The 15446-nt window shown below is 46.5% G+C and overlaps 1 protein-coding gene across 2 annotated transcripts in view; it reads right to left on the bottom strand.

Moving 5' to 3' along the window:
- SCML4 (Scm polycomb group protein like 4) overlaps positions 1-15446 on the bottom strand; it is a 105477-nt gene that overhangs the window by 16877 nt on the left and 73154 nt on the right. The window contains exon 1 of one of the 2 annotated variants that reach the window (XM_041768796.1): positions 7524-7794. The exons of the other annotated variant lie outside the window; for it this stretch is intronic. The gene's annotated coding sequence lies outside the window, so the exon portion shown is untranslated. Of the gene's footprint in view, positions 1-7523; positions 7795-15446 lie in introns of those variants that run through there. 2 annotated transcript variants of the gene reach the window in all.

The following is a 15446-nucleotide window of genomic DNA, read 5'->3' as shown; positions in this document are numbered from 1 at the left end:
ATAGAAGGGAACTTCCTCAACTGGGAAAGGGCATCTACAAAAAACCTACAGCTAACACCACAGTGAATGATGAAAAGACTGGATGCTTCTCCTCCTAAGATCAAGAAAAAGACAAGGATGCTTATTCTCACTGTATCTATGCAATATTTTGCTGGAAGTTCCAGTCAGGGCAATTAGGTAAGAAAAAGAAAGCAAGGGCATCTAGATGGGGAGGAAGAAAGAAAACTATCTCTTATATGTAGAAAATCCTAAAGAATCCATTAAAAAAATTATTGGGGGGATCCCTGGGTGGCGCAGCGGTTTGGCGCCTGCCTTTGGCCCGGGGCGCGATCCTGGAGACCCGGGATCGAATCCCACGTCGGGCTCCCGGTGCATGGAGCCTGTTTCTCCCTCTGCCTGTCTCTGCCTCTCTCTCTCTCTCTCTGTGACTATCATGAATAAATAAATAAAATCTTTAAAAAAAAAATTATTGGAACTAATAAACAAGTTTAGCAAGGTTGCAGGATGCAAGATCAATATGCAAATATCAGCAGCTGTGTTTCAGATTAAACAGTCTGAAAATGAAGTTAAGAAAGAAGTTAAGAAAAACTTCACTTATAATAGCATTAAACAGAATAAAATATGGAGGAATAGATTTAACAAAAGAAGTATAAAACTGAAAACTACAAAACACTGTTAAAATAAAGTAAAGAAAATCTAGGGGCACCTGGTTGATTCAGTTGGTTAAGCCGCTGCCTTTGGCTCAGTCCTGATCCCGGGTTCCTGGGATCAAGCCCTATGTCGGGCTCTCTGCTCAGTGGGGAGCCTGCTTCTCCTTCTCCATCTGCCTGCTGCTCCCCCTGCTTGTTCTCTCTCTCTCAAATAAATAAATGAAACCTTTAAAAAAGTAAGTAAAGAAGATCTAAATAAATGGGGAAAAAAATCCCATGTTCATGAATCCTAGGATTACATATTGTTAGGATGGCAATACACCCTAAATTGATCCACAGAGTCAATGTGATTCTTGTCAGTACTCAGCTGACTTCTTCATAGAAATTGACAAGCTGATTCTAAAACTCACATGATTTTCGAGGGACCAAGATTAATCAAAACAATCATGCAAAAAGAACAAAATATAGCCTTCACACTTCCCAATTCCAGAGCGAACTACAAAGCAATGATAATAAAGACAGTGTGATCTGGAATAAAAATAGGCACGGAGATCAATGGAATAGAATGGAGAGCTCAAAAATAAACTGATGGGTCTACGTTCAGCTGATTCTCCACAAGGGTGCCAAAATCATTTAATGGAGAAAGAAAAATCCTTTCGACAACTGATGTTGGAACAACTGGATATCCACATTCAAAACGGTGTCATTGGACCCTGACTTCATACCATATACAAAAATTCACTCACTACGGGCCAAAGACCTAAGCATGAGAACAAAAAGGTATAAAACTCTTAGAAGGAGACATAAGAATAAATCTTTATGACCTAGAATTTGGCAAGATATTCTTACATTTGGCACCCAAAGCATGAGCAACACAGGAAAAAATAGGTAAACTGGACTTTAACAAAATTTAAAACGTCTTTGCATTGAAAGATAGCACCAAAAAAGTGAAAAGATTACCCATGGAATTGGAGAAAATACTTGCAAATCATATATTTCCTGAGGGACTTGTTTCCAGAGTAACCCAATAAGAAAAAGACAACCTGATTTAAAGATGGGCAAAGGACTTGACTAGACCTTTCTCCAAAGAAGATATACAAATGGCCAATAAAGACACGAAAAATGTTCCCCATTATTAGTCATTGGGAAATGCAAATCAAAACCACAAAGAAGCGTAGCTTCACACTCACGAGGATGGTTATAATAAAAAGTCAGATAATAACAAATGTCAATGATGCTGTAAAAAAACTGGAACCCTCATACACTGCTGATGTGAATTGTAAAATGGTTCAGCTTCTTTGGAGAACAGTCTGGCTCTTCCTCAGCTGGTTCAAACGAGAGTCACTCTACGGCCCAGCAATTCCGCTCTGAGGTGGAATTCACTCAAGAGAAATGAAAACATGTCCACACAACCATTGGTACATGAATATGTACAGAAGCACTATTCTTAATAGCCCAAAGGTGGAAATAAGCCAGAAGACTAACAGCTGATGAATGGATCCACAAAATGAGCCCTATCCACACAATGGAATATTATTCAGGCATAAAAGGAAACAAATACTGATGATACTGCCACAGTGTGAATGGACCTTGAACTATTGCGCTAAGTGCAAGAAGCCAGTCACACAAAAGGCCACATATGAAGTGATTCCACTTACACGAAATGTCCAGGATAGGCAAATCTATACATCTATAAATGAGAAAAGGTAGATTAGTGGTTGCTGAGGGCACGGGGGCGGGGGGATAAGGGGTGCTAGCTAAAGGATACGTGCTTTTTGAGGTGTTGAAAGTCTTCTACCGTTGTGGCTGCACACTTCTGTGAATACACTAAAAACCACCGTGTTGTCGCACTCTTGTACGATACGTGAGTTACATCTCACTAACGCTGTTTAAAAAATTCATTGCAGAAGCCTGGTGCTAGGTGTGAACACGTCCTCGAGTGTTGTACGGGCAAGTCCGACAAATGCTGCTTTGGCCGCTGCGACACGAGTAAGCTGCGTGGCCTAAGTGTGTGCATGCTCTGTGCTTTGTGTTCTGTGGCCAGTGGAGTGCTGCAGGGTGTCTTCAGGAACCTGGATGTCTACACCTTCACCTCCCACCTGGGCCGAAACCAAGAGTCAGACGCTTCCTGACTGCACCACCTAGGGTGCCCCAGGGCCATGTTCTTTCTTAAGGCTCAACATTCGTCGGTATCCGTCCTTGCCTCTTCACCTGGATGACCTCTATTGCATCTTTTTCATCAGAAGACATCAGTAGGAAGACTCCAAAGAGGACCAGGCTACGGAGCCTATATATCAGGCTGCCTCCTAAATGGAGTGAGGAGGAGGAAAACTATACACTTACTGAGCACCTACTAGGCTAGCACCATTCTAGGTCATAAGCAGTAAGGCTGTCATTATGCTCCCTGTTGGAATGCTCTCGATATCTGAGATACCGATCCTTCTTGTGTCTCTGGTGGCAAGTGCCTTGGTACGTGTGAGGAGGCAATGTATGGTATCTGGCATAGATAGTGCGTGCGCGCACATGATAGTTATTGAGTAGGCATTTGGGCCACTGCGAGCAGTGTACACTGAATATGCATCACAATTCAGGTTATAAAGGACTAGATATAAATTTTTCATGTCGTTGCATGATAAATAGTGATAAAGATGTAATGAAAACATTTATTCCGTGAATTAAATATTTTAAAGCCAAATTAAATATGTCTTCCTAGCTCTGAGAGCAGTAAGGTAGAGAATGCAGATAATTCCCCAGCCTGCACGATAGCTGGGAAATACGGATGCAGGTGGAAGATTGCTCTCCTATGATGATGTGCAGAAATGGGGAGCAAGGGAACATGGACTTTCTTGCTTTAAAAACTGCTGACGACCATGGGTGAGATCAAAGGTAATAAAAGCCAGCTTCTGGGCTATGATCCAAATGAATTCATCAAAAAATAAAACCGACTTGAGACACCATCAGGCAAGAGCCCTGTACCCAGCAAAGGATACACCGGTTACTCCAGAGACAGTGGGTGAACCACCACGGAGACAAGCCCTCTACCCACCCCCACCACCCACCATGGCTCCGTAGAGCCTGTAGCCCCCAGGAAGCCTGGGAGTGAACAGCACGTTCAGGTGCACGCACTGGGGTGCCGCTCAGAATTGATGAGACACATCTGCTCAAATGTGGTTAAAACAGCCTTTTCCTCACCTTTATAAATGGGGGTGCTGACACTCACATCATACCAAAGCATGAAAATGACTGACACAATGAAGGCCATCATCATTCACTCACAGGACGGAAGAGGGCCTGCGCAGAGCAGCTAGCCCAGCATTTCCCCCAAGTGGTAGATGCGTCCCACTAGTGGGACAGGGGACGATTTTGGGTGGGACTTTGGTGTATTCGTTTCCCAAGGCTATAGAAAGTAATAAACTTAGTGGTCTAAGATAGCAGAAATGTATTCTTGTATAGTTCTGGAAGCTAGAAATATGAAATCAAGGTGTTGGCAGGGCCAGGGCCATGTTCTTTTTTTTTTTTTTAGATTCATTTATTGTTTATTCGAGAGAGAGAGAGAGAGAGAGGAGCAGAAGGAGGGGCAGAGGGAGAGAGAATCTCAAGCAGACTCCATGTTGAGTGTGGAGCCCAATGTGGGGCTTGATCTCATGACCCTGAGACCACAACCTGAGCCTAAACTAAGAGTTGGATGCTTAACCAACTGAGTCACCCGGGCACCCAGGGCCATGTCCTTTCTTAAAGCTCAAGGGTAGTTTCCTTCCTTGCCTCTACCTAGTTGCTGGTGGTGGCCAACAATCCTTCGCTGTAGAAATATCCTTCCAATCTACCTCTAAGCCCACATGGCATCTTTCCTGCGCCTCTGTGTCTGTGTCCAAATGTCTTAGAAAGACATCAGTCACTGGATGAGGGCCCATGATCTAGTATGACCTCATCTGGATTACATCTGCAAAGACCCTATTTCTTTTTTTTTATTTAGAGAGAGAGAGAGAGTACAAGCAGGTGTGGCAGGGGCAGAGGGAAAGGGAGAGAGAAAATCTTAAACAGGCTCCATGCCAAGCGTGGAGCTCGACATGGAGCTTGAACTCATGACCCTGAGATCACGACCTGAGCCGAAGCCAAGAGTCAGATGCTTAACCAGCGGAGCCCCCCATGTGCCCCAAAAGACCCTATTTCTAAAGAAAAGTCCTAGTCACAGGCACTGAAAATTAGGACTTGAACACGTATCTTTTTGGAAGACATGGCAACAGGTGAACGCTGTTTTTTTTGTAGGCATGTATTTTAGTGTCCAGCAATAAAATACAACTAGTCCATCAAACTATGATTTCCCTGATCCGGTATCATTGCTTAAAGCGACGAACAGCTAAAAAGTTAAAAGAAATGGATCTGTTTAAAGGAATATCTTGAGAAAACACTTTTGCAATTGTTACGTGGACGTAGCAAAGATTGTGAAGGTGGTGCATTGACCCCTGGAATGCACCCAATTGGTACCAAGCCCTCTTTTCAGGTGGGTGGTAACTAAGGAAAATAAATGAGCCTCTTCTTTGAAAGCTTCCTGCAAGAGACTTTACAGTCTCCCTCACAATTAAGCCATTGTACTGCAAATCTCACTGCCCAAAAGTTCCTTGCATCTAACCCCAATTCCTCTTGATTTAGTCAAAAAGATGACTGCTGGATACCTCGCTTTCATACTATTCAAAAGTATGAAGTCAACATCCAGGGAGAGAAATTATGGGTATGCAGAGCTTCTAGGAACTAAGAATTTCACAGCATGACCCGTGGATTGTTGGTTGCCTGAAGCCACTATTTCGAGTCCATAAGAAGAAGGACCAAAAAAAAAAAAAAAAAAGAAGAAGAAGAAGAAAGACCAAATCAGTACCTGAGGAGGGAATTACGCTTCTCAGCGGGTTTTGTAGCTTTGGGGTCAGCAGTCCTGGGACTGTGGCACACGCGTGCCCTCTGCACCTCTGCACCTCCAAATCCTGCGCACACACCCGCGGCAAGCCAAGGGGCTGGCAGGTTAAGACGTTCTCTGCCCTCTTCTCCTGGATATTTATTTATTTATTTATTTATTTAAAAAGATTTTATTCATTTATTCATGACACACAGAGAGAGAGAAGGAGAGAGAGAGGCAGAGACACAGGCCGAGGGAGAAGCAGGCTCCACGCAGGAAGCCTGATGTGGGACTCGATCCCTGGTTTCCAGGATCACGCCCTGGGCTGAAGGCAGGCGCCAAACTGCTGAGCCACCCAGGCTGCCCTTCTCCCCTATTTTTAAGAAAATTGCTTCTCATCTGATGTTGAGCTTATCACCCCGGCACCTCGCATTAAACAAGAGGGTCCAACCCAGTCTCTGTTTAGGGGCATTTGATCTCCATGGAGAACATCAGCTCAGCAAAGCGGGGTCAGGGAGAGGGGATCTCGTGCACTTTCCCCAAAATCTCCCTGCCTCTACCCAAGAGGCAAAGGATGCCGCTTGTAAAATCATTAAATCTTCCCTTCAGAAAAAAGGAATAATCTGCTCTTGTACGATCACAGGAGGAGGCTTCAATAGAAAGGCAAACACGCCAATGGTGCCAACCAAAGAAGGCGGCTACATTCTCAGGGTTTAATGTCTGGAACCGTCAGGAGGGCCTGGTGTTCCTTTTTCAGAATTGCTGATCTGTGAACTACATCCTCCTCACACACCCCTGCTGCTGCATATAAATCCAGCCCATGAGCAGAGCCAAAGAACACTCTAGAAGAGTTCAAACCCACTCGAGCCTCAAGGTGTACCCATTTGCTTCTGATTTTGACCTGTGTCCAAGCCTCCCTGTTTGGGAACAAACTCAGGGGCCAGGCATGTGTGGGCACCCCCCCTCCTCCCTCACCTCTGCAGAGGCTTCTGGGTCGCCCGCCCCATGCGACCCGTTCCTGCTGCAGTTCTGGACAGGTCGGGCAAGAGCACCTGGAATGTTAAGAAGGTCCAAAGGGAAGCAGGAAGAGACAGAGGGACAGGAAGGAGAAAGCCAGGAGCCAGAGAGAGAAAGACAAAGTCCCAGAGCAGCGAGAGGGGCCGAGGGAAGCAAAAGGGACCCACGTGTGTGAAAGTACAGATGCCGCTGGCAGAGTTCTAGCTCAGGCTGCTGGTGACCCCTTGTCATTTAGGACCCAAGGCCTAGCTGCTCATAGTAAGTGAACTTGGCCTCTTGTTTAATCCAAAACAGTGAAGCTGGCTCTTTATTTGGATTCTTTAAGCAAACGAAGCCCTGAAAAAGCCACAATACCACCATCTGCAAAATTATTCTCAAATAATACCTATTCATGCAATAATAACTCCCAAATTCCAGAGTCTTAGAAACTATTGTTTTTCAGTACAGTTCTCCCCGCCCCGTCTCACGCATGCACACACACATACACACACACATGCACACACACACACTTGCCCTCCACTCCCCACCTTACTTCCCCACATCAGTCATAACTTCTCGATTGAAGGAGCAGCTGCACAGCGAGCCCCTTCTGTGACCATCACTGCCACCCTCCCCCGGGCTGGGGGCCGCGGCCTTGCTGGGGATCCACTGCCAACTGGTCTACCCAGGCTGGCAGGCAAGTCACCCCCCTGGAGCGGCGTCCAGAGGGCTCCACAGGGGAGCAGCCCGGCAGCTCCAGGGATCCCAGCTCTGACACCCGGATGAGAAGGGGAAGTGGCCTAGGGGGCCCCTGGGGCCCTGCTGGGGGAGACCGGGCGACCACCTAGGGGTGCATGCAGCCTGTAAGCTCTGGAATGCAGAGAAAGACGGACAAGGAGAGAAGCAGAGACTGGAAGGGGGCCAGGGGGTGAGGAGCCCGGGAAACAAGAGCAGGGCGCTGGGGGAGCTGCCGGGCCTTTGTTTCCTACCTTGGTGGCTGCCACCGGCCGCCTCCCTGGCTGCTCTCAGCGCCCTGGGGCCCAGCACTCAGTGCTGCTGCTGCTGCTGCTGCTGCTGCTGCCGCCGGAGCCAGGGGACCTCTAAGGACTTCTCGGTGGCACAAATCAGCACATTTCCTCTCTGCCCTCGGACTGCCTTTCACTGAGGCTCTAGGGGAGGTGTGCAGACTTTCCTTCTCCCGGGCTCAGTCCCGCCCTCGTCCTTGCTCAGATAAGCTCATCACGTTCTCCCTCAGGTCCCTCTGCGGCCTCCTGTCCCGGCCTTCCCGGTTCAAAGGGCACCAGGCCACACCACCTATGGGGCTTGGCATTTCATTCGCTTCAATTAAATTTTCCATTAACTTGGTCTCTGGCCAGTATAGATTTTTCCCTTTAAGCTCGTCTCGAAGCTCAGATCACTCAGGCCTCAGAATCAACCTTATGACTCCCCTCTGGTCCATTTAAGTACATTTATATATTTTCTCCCCTAATGAGATGCACAGAGACCAGCCATAATTTTAACGCCTGACACCTGAACTTCTGCAGCCCTCCCCAGTGTTTCTGGTTTGCCTAAGACTTTGTTCTAGGCCTATGGCTTGATTTTTGCCTGTGAAAATTTCGCCCAAAGGCAGTTCTGCCCAAAGTCAGCCGTCTGGGATAATGAATGCCCTTCCAGTCTCACGAGGAGAGGAGAGCAGGTTCCATTAGCAGCCCCCCTCAGGTCTTGCAGCTTTGCCAGGCCTCCACCCACGTTGTTATGGCCAACTCCTAAGAGGTGGGGGAGGGCGAGGGTAGGGGGGCACCTTCCGCAGGCATGCTGTTTCCTCAACAGCCCCCACACTTTTTGGTCTTTTTAGAACTTTCGGGAAATTAGAAGTGGTCCTCAAATCAAGAAGAGGTTGGAGTCACCAGGATAGAAGACAGGTTGTAAGTTCTGGTTCTAAAGGGACATCCTGACTTTCAGGGAGGCTGAGGATACTTTCCAGGATTCCTAACGCTAGTGAAGCAAGCTGCCAGGTTGGGAGATGCTCTGTGGAGAGGCCTATGTATGGCAAGAAACCAACAGCTGAATCCTGCCAACAACCCCACGAATAAGCTAGGAAATGGATCCTTTCCTAGTTGAGCTTCGAGATACAGCCTGGTCTGGGACCCAGAGCCGGGGGACCCAGTTAAGCGGCCCCTGAACTCCTGAGTCACAAGAAACTGAGATAATAAACGTTATTTTAAGCCACTAAGTTTTGGGGTAATTGGTTGTACAGCTAACTAATACAGATGAGAAAAGTGTATTTGTTTCATTTCTCTTGACTCCAAATATCAGGTTGGAAATCATAATGATTAATTCAGTTGCAGCTAGGAAGTTTCTGCCAAAGAGTACCTATTCGGTTCTCTGCCAGAAAGTTTATGGGATTTTTTTTCAGCAAATGGCTTACTGCTTATGTACAAGACCCAGAAACTACCCAGGAATAGGAGAGAGTTCATGAAATTTATCTTAGAGTGGTATATAATGGCTTAATTGGAACATCCATGCATTTAACAATAATTATTGAATACTTGTCTGTGCTTCCTCAGCATCTACAGGACTCAAAAGAGAACATAAGCCTTGCAATGCAAAGAGGTTCAATGAATTACTGAACATTGAAAAAATCAGTTTTAAACTCCACAAAACTCAGGCCTTTTCCGAGAGTTTTCCCTTTTAGCTCAATATTTTTTTTTCAGATTTTATTTTTTTAAGTACACTCAACACCCCAGCGTGGGGCTCAAACTTACAACTCTGAGATCAAGAGTCACGTGCTCTACTGATGAGCCAGCCAGGTGTCCCTAGCTCAGTGTTTTAAAATATGTACAGAGAGACGCCTGGGTGGCTCAGTGGTTGAGCATCTGCCTTCGTCCCAGGGTGTAATCCCGGGGTCCTGGGATCGATCCCCCATAGGGCTCCCTGCAGGGAGCCTGTTTCTCCCTCTGCCTATGTTTCCGCTTCTCTCTCTGTGTCCCTCATGAATAAATAAATAAAATCTTTTACAAAATTAAATAAAATATGTACAGATATTATAATTTAATAAATGACATAATCGAAAACACAATAAATAAATTTTCCTAAATGAACTCATATTGATGCCTGGGGCAGAACTCAGATTAGAAATCCTACCCTGGCGAACACTCCGCATCTTATGCTGTAGTAGCTCTGGCGGGGCTCCCCCTGGACCTATCTGAAAATATAGGAGTTCCTTGTATTTGCTGCAGGCCTTGTGGGACACTCCTCTTTGAACCTTTCCATCAACACTTTCTAGAGGATTCTTAACACCTGAGCTGGATACTGATACTTTTTGCTCTCCTCCCACATGACCTTCTTTCCAACCCTTGGCTTGAGAACAGGACAGCTCATTTTGTTCACATGGGCCGGGCTGTGATGGGGCGAGGACAGCTCTGGGATATTCCAGTCACTGGCTTGCAGTGAGAGACAAGCAGCTGCAGGGAATTTGGTATAACACACTTTTCTTCTTCTTTCTTCTCCTTCTTCTTCTCCTTCTTCTTCTTCTTCTTCTTCTTCTTCTTCTTCTTTCTTCTTCTTCTTCTTCTTCCTTTTTTTCCTTTTTTTTTTTTTTTTTTTTGCCTCCATCGTTCCACATATTATTTAAAATACCGGTCAAACTCTGCCTAATGTCTGGTGGAGTAGGCCACTCTGTGTGGGTTTTGTAAAGACAGGTGAGCTCTCCTGGTGTCTGGAATGATGGGCTCGGCCTATCCTGTGGCTGTCATCCAGCCAGGATGTACCCTGAGCACAGATGCATGGATGAAACACTCTTTGGAGTCAGGATAGGAAACCCAGAAGGAGAAAAGAGAATTAATGTACTTGGCGTACAGTTTTGGCCTGGATTTTGCTAAATGGGGGGTTGGGGTTTGTTTTGTTCTTTTACATCGTGACGAGATGAATTGACACAGGTGCACCACAAGCCACTTGTGAACATCCATTTTGTGCAGTCAGGCTTCTGAGTTTCTGAGCCGGGGAAACAGGACGTACACCCTACCTGGCAAGTGTTGGGTCACAGGACGCTACTGACAACTGGCTTGGGAGGCAAGCAAAGGGTCAGGGAAGAGAAGACCTGGGCTCACTTTCCTCCCCACGGCGACCTTTCTGTGTGGCTCTGAACCAGTGGCCTTGACTCTGCGGGCCTCAGTGCATCCCAAATGGGAAAGCTCACTCAATGTTTGCTGACTGACTGAATGATGTTTCCACGTAATATAACTCATGGGGCACTTGATAAGCTCTATTTCCTTGTAGGAATCAACAATCTTTCAGAAAGATAGGTATTCCCTGTGTAGTCATTCTCTGTAGTGCTATCATGTTAGATGAACCTGTAGTTCAACAAGGAAGCAGATTTGATTTCCAGAGGCTGGGTATATGGGTTCAGCTGTAACGGAACACACTGTGAATGTCTGTTATGCCGATGATTTTCTGGAACCTGGCTCAAAGACCACCAAGCTGGGGAAGAAAACATCAAGCTTCAAGAACAAATGTCCTTCCTCATCTCCCACCCCTACCATCTGTGTATCGAAAAAGCTACTTGAGAAAAAGTAAACAGTTTGTTCCCATCACGTTAGAGCTTCAAAGGCAGGAAACCAATCATGAAATTAGATCTTGCAGAGGAGTTCAGCTATCACATTTGTGGTTTCCAGAGGTCTCCCGCACTCTTGGCGAGCGGACCACGTGTTCCGTTGTGTTGCATAGAGTTCAGGTCATAAACATTTGCTGCAGACCTGTTACATCTCAGTCTCCCACCCCCCACCCCCCAAGTCTATCCAGCAGGGAGACGAGATCCGGACCCAGATTCTTGCAAGAGAAGGCAAAATTAAGTGTCACTGAGGATGTGTCAACAAGGGTCTGGGAGAATGGATGGCCATCTTCTCGGGACTCGGGGCGGCTTGAAGGACGGCAGGGATCCTGCTGCGGCAGGTGGCCAGGCCACACTGAGGACTTTGCCTGTCTTCTTTTCTTGAAGATCATCTCACCAGTGCAGCAAACCTGCCCTTTCTCACCTGGACTTGCACACCTGCCTCCTCCTCTCCATGGGCATTGGAGCATCTTCAGTGGCAACACTTGTACAGGGGAGGCACTGTCCTAATGCAAACAGACTTATTTTACTGCAAACCTGAAATGAAGTATACATTTCCCTAGATGAGCCCACGCTTTATCGTGCAAAATGTGGTCGCTGCCCCATAGCAGCACCAATATCACTTGTGTACCTGTTAGAAATGCAGATCCTCAGGCCCCATGCCAGCCCCCCGAGGCTAGAATCTGCACTGGAACAAGAGGCCAGGTGGTTCCTGAGCACAATAAAGTCTGGAAAACACTGGCTAACATTTATTTATAATTGAGGCTTTTTCTTTTCAATATTCAAAGATTAAGGTAAAATTTCCCTGTGATCAACGCATGGCTTCTGACAGAACCACGAATGCTATCAGATCCACGTTTCTGCCTCCATTCTCCTAAAGCACCAGAGAGCTGCTCTACTTCCTAAAACACACACCACGTGGGGCTGTCGGTTAAGAGAATTAAAGGGAAACAACCAAAGTTCCTGATTTCAAGCCAAGAGCTCTACCATCCAGACTGGATTCGGGTAGTCTGGTCTTCCCCTGACACAGGAGAAAGATCACAGGAGAAAGTTTAGGTATCAAAGGTCTGAGAATGAGATTTGGGAGATGCCCTCTCTCTGTTCCGATGTGAGCCTCTCTGTCTTGGTTTCCTCACTTTCATCTCTTGGGGCCCCCCGGGGGGCACCCGCTGCTCAGAGCTAGCCTCTGTCACCTCCAGCTGTGACATCTCCTCCTACTTCTCCGCTGGGTTATTAGCGTTCCCCCTAATGGCTCCAACAGGTGGGCATCTGCACTTGTCACTGGTAATGGGGAGATCACAACCGTTCAAGCCGTCCCTTCTACTTCTGTGGCTTTGACATTTCTTTTTTAAAAAATATTTTATTTATTCATTCTTGAGAGACACACACACACACACACACAGAGAGAGAGAGAGAGAGAGAGAGGCAGAGACATAGGCAGAGGGAGAAGGAAGCTCCTCGCGGGGAGCCCGATGTGGGACTCGATCCCGAGACCCCAGGATCACGACCTGAGCCCAAGGCAGATGCTCGACCACTGAACCACCCAGGTGTCCCTGGCTTTGGTGTTTCAAAGTTCCTTAGGAATACAACCTACCTAACTCCCAAGGGAGATATCTTGTAAGTGTTCCACCTGGGTCAGCAGCTGCCAAGTTCTCTTAGTGGAGAGTAAGGAGAACATTCCTTAAATCCACAATTCTCAAACTATAATGTGTCTTCAAAAACACTTGGGATCTCTTGTTAAAGAGCGTGGGAGGGCCTCTGAGCTTTTGCCTTTCTCAGATGATGAAGTTGCTCCTGACCAGAGTCTGAGTGGCGAGACCTTAGGTTGAATTAAATCTATCAGCAGAGCCACAGAGAGCAATCCCACATGACCTGCTGTCATATACTGGATCAGGAAATCATGTGTTCCCCCAAATCATCCAGTTTTTGACCACAAACCTTGTTTCTGGGGCACCTGGGTGGCTCAGTTGGTTAAGCGTCTGCCTTCATTCAGCTCAGGTCATGGTCCCAAGGTCCCGGAGTGGAGCCCCGCATCTGTGGGGCCTTAAATAAAATCTTTAAAAACAACAACAACAACAACCTTGTTTCTTTGATAGTTCCTTATACGTCATGGTTTTGCATTTTCTTATCTGATTAACCATCTTCTAGAAATGCTCTCATAAGTGTTGACAAACCCTGAAACTGTGTGGCACCAAGGCTGATAGATTAGAGCTTGGACTGAACAACACTGGGGCAGAGAGCGGCCTGGTGCAAACGAGCTCAAGACTGTGCAGTCGTGTTTAGGAATGACGTGGAGGGATATGGAGCCTCCATCCTATTCCCCTTACATGTGCCCTTCTTGCCACAATAGTGGGTGATAAGCTAACTCTTCATCTGAAGTAATAATAATTTAATGTGTTACCCTTTAAGGGAAATTTGACAAGGCAATCTTAAAGAGGCCATGTCTTAATCTAAAGGCAAACTCTCTACTGGTGTCATTTTAGGCTCCACAGCAGACTGGTGGAAACGACTTGTGGCAAGGGGGCTGCTTAGAGCATACAGTGACATAGCTGCTTCTTCCACCTTCCGTTTGGTTCCCAGACACATGAGACATACTGTGCTCGGTTCTGCAACACCTATGGCATGGAAACAATTTCCCCAAGGTTGGTGGATTTGGAGCAATTCACGTTTTCAAATCAGCCATGGGCTAGGGAAGAGCTCATGAAGACAATTCGAATCATTGCTTCCGAAGCCAAGCCAACTAGGAAGCAAAGCAGCCTTCAGGTAGAAATAACTGTCTCCGTCAAGGGAAGAAGTGAGGCAGCTGCACTGCTCCAGGAAAGAGACAGGAACTTCCTCCAGCCTGGTGAGCTAGGGAGGGAAGAGAATACCCTAGAAACCAAGACAAGAGTTTCCTCAATAATCACTTAAGGAAAGCTGAAGGGGGGCTCCCGGGACAGGATGTTAAAACAAAACCATTTTAGTTTCAGTTTTGGCTGAGGCTGCAAGACAACAGACACCCCAAGGTAGAGTGAAGTGTGCAGATCTTGCAAAAAAAAAAAAAAAAGATGGTGGAAAGCCAGTTTTATACCTATAGGTGACTACCTACATCTAACCTGCAAAAGAAATATAGAGGTTGAGAAACAGGCTGACTAGAAGATGAATTATGGAGAGAACAGTCTAGTATATTCCCAAGGGTTCCAATGTGGCCATATGAATAGCTTGATATCTGTCCCTGGAGCTCAAGACACGCAAGGGATTATTGTTTGATTCCCATGGGAAATCCAAAAGTGTGGCTACTCTGATGGCAGAACAAAGGAGAGGTGCCTGCAGGGTTCAGCCTGCATGCCCAGAGTTTGTTTGGGCAAAGGATGTGCAGTGTTTATCAGGGGCCAGATGTGGGACATTGGAAGAAAGATCTAGGGGCGCCTAGGTGGTTCAGTTGGCTAAGCATCCTGGGATCGAGACTCAGGTCTGGCTCCCCACTCAGTGGGGAGTCTACTTGTCTCTCTCCCTCTGCCCCTCCCCACACTGTGTTCACTCTCTCGCAGATAAAGAAAATCTTTAAAAAAATAAAAAATTTAAAAATAAAAAGTTTGCTTTAGAACAAGAAAAAAGAAGAGAGATTTAAAGTAAGGTCTTTGGAGCGTCTGGGTGGCTCCGCTGGTTAAGCATCTGACTCCGATTTTGGCCCAGGTCATGATCTCAAGGTTGTGAGATTGAGCTCCCTGTGGGGCTCTGCCCTGGCCTGCTGAGGATTCTCTCTCCCTCTCCTTCTCACTCTCCCCCTCCCTCTTAAAAAAGTTAGATCATCTCAGATTCTTTCTGTGGGACTGCCTGGTGGCACAAAGGGACCTCTGCAGAAAGAAGCTAGAGATTTACCTGCAGATTTGGGGCCATGGAAGGAATTGTAAGTGACCAGGTGACCAGCCAGAGAAGAGTTAGATTTGTCCATGTCAAGGAAAGTGCAGGTGAGAGATGGTAGGATCACCAAAGCACCCGTGTAAGAGCCCAGAGGATGAAGAATCAGCTTTAAACACCTGCCAGAACTAGGGAGCATGATTCCTACTCACAGCAGGATTAGTCAAGTAAAAACTCTCCTACCTCTTGCCTCTCTTCCTTCCCCTACTCTGGTCATGAAGGATTCAAAATCATTATTAGCTAGATATGAGAAGGGGCAAAAATACAAAGTTCGGAGCGAGGTGGAGAGAAGCCAACTGGCCTGAAGCACGTCTGGACTGGGAAAGGGGAGTAGTTCTAACTTTGAGTGAAATTTGAAGTTTGATTATTACACTGACCTAGATATATTAATTATTGAGTAGAG

This window comes from Vulpes lagopus, chromosome 1 (assembly GCF_018345385.1).
Source record: "Vulpes lagopus strain Blue_001 chromosome 1, ASM1834538v1, whole genome shotgun sequence".
In the NCBI taxonomy this organism is placed as follows: Eukaryota; Metazoa; Chordata; class Mammalia; order Carnivora; family Canidae; genus Vulpes; species Vulpes lagopus.
Note: the sequence above shows the minus strand (reverse complement) of the source record. Positions and strands in the feature narration are given on the sequence as shown.